Source organism: Tasmannia lanceolata, unplaced genomic scaffold (assembly GCF_043159265.1).
Source record: "Tasmannia lanceolata isolate RefF3 unplaced genomic scaffold, GAP_Taslan_0.1 ptg000019l, whole genome shotgun sequence".
NCBI lineage: Eukaryota > Viridiplantae > Streptophyta > Magnoliopsida > Canellales > Winteraceae > Tasmannia > Tasmannia lanceolata.
The window spans coordinates 16,615,889-16,617,830 of record NW_027518696.1 but is presented as its reverse complement, the minus strand read 5'-3'; positions in this window follow the sequence as shown (position 1 = coordinate 16,617,830).

Below are 1,942 nucleotides of genomic sequence, written 5' to 3'. Positions count from 1 at the left end.
TTTGCACCATATCCTCACTCATGCTTTCTCGATTCTCTCCCTCTCCTACTCTCCCTACACTCTCTCAACAATTGCTAAGATAATATTCCATGAAAAAAAATTATGGTTCCCAAACATCGCCTTACTGTACATAGAATTTACCTTTCATGGAGTATTTTTTTTATGGTGTTTAGGTTCCACTCATGCTGCCTCCTCCCCCTCCAATAAGTGCACAAGGACAGTAAAATGACAGATTTCCTCGTGCAATTGTAGATCACAACATGGCGTTCCCGTTGTTAGTCTCTGTACTGAGAAAACACCTTCCCCAAAGCAGTATTTATCCATTACTGAAAGTATATTATGATTTTATGGTAATTAGATTTTAAAATACTTGGTGTATGTTCTTTCTTTCTTTTTTCTTGGTGCATAGTTACAAAGTTCGGAATTGGGAACAATCTTGGAAGGAAATTATTTAGATAAGTAGGGAAATGTTTGGGAAGAGTTTTGAAAATAGAGTGTGGTTAACTGTCCAATAGTTTTGAGCTATTTAAGAGATTTACAAATATTATTTCAGAAATGGATAAATTATTTTTCAAATTCATTTGAAAATTTGAAAATTCGGGTTGAAGTGGGAATATTTGTGATAATTCGAAAATCGTTAAAATTATTTAATTTTGAATTATAGTTGAAACAGGGCATAAAATTTGAGATTTTTTTTGCTATTCAGTGAATTCAGCAATTATTTTTTTGTCTTTGAATAAATGAATGGCCTAAATCACTCTATACTACAACTCCAGGATTGGAAAATCGACAAAAACATGTTGATCAAAATGATAGGATCCATTGCCAGAGATCGATTACTTGATGAAGTTATCAATGTCGTTAATATTCAGTTATGGTTTAAGTTTTTTTTTTTTAGTGATTGATGCAGTGCCAACATGGTAGCCATGTCATGCCTAGGTGGTTTTGGTGGAGTTCCAAGGTGCAGTCCCTCATTAATGTTGCTGGCTCATTTTGAACCTGATTGTTGAGCTTCTAAATGAAAGAATTATGGAAAGTGGTAAACTACAAAGTTGTAGGTCTCTTTCAGATCTTTCCAACAAGTATTTGTGCTTGAAAATTGGACAAGAGGGTAGAAAGTTATGGCAGTTTTGGTGGACTGTGTCTGTGGGTTCCCAAAGCAGTCAAAGTTAGTGAGTTCCTATGCAATTAATGTTATGTTAGTCCCTAAGCTAGCTAGTGGAGGAGCTTGAACGAATTTGCTTTGGTTTTCTTTTATTTAAAGAGTTAGAAACTATCTTGAGAGGGGATTTTGGATGTTGATAAACTTATGTAATTGATGGAATATCAATTGGGTTGAGCTTTGCTCCCATTTTCTTCTTCTTCTCTAAGTTGTGTTCTTGTGTTCTAATTTTCTTCTTCTTCCCTCTTAAGCACCTGCATTATCTGGTATCAGAGCTAACGTTACTCTCTTGGGCTAGCTTCGATTTGATTTTCATGGCGGCACGAAGAGGTAGAGGAAGGCATGGTAACCAAATGATGGAAGATTTGAGAGATGAAAGAGATGATGAACTTCAAGCACTTCGAAGACAAGTTGAACAACTTACCATGCGACTTGAACGCCAAGAGGCTCGTAGTGAGCGTGGTAGATCAAGCCATGGAGGTTCTAGTGATGAATCCGATGTGAATCCCTTCGCCAATACTTGTGAAGAAGGTAGGTTGGGAAGGTTCTATCGTGATTTCGACACCGTCAAGATTGACTTGTCGGAGTTCCATGGTCGTCTACAACCCAAAGAGTTTCTTGAATGGCTTAGTGCCATTGAGAAGTTCTTTGATTACAAGGAGACACCTGAAAGCCAACGTGTGAAGCTTGTGGCTACAAGGCTTCGTGGCTACGCTTCAACATGGTGGGATAAGGTTCAAGAGATGAGAATCCGCAAAGGAAAGCGTAAGATCTCTTCTT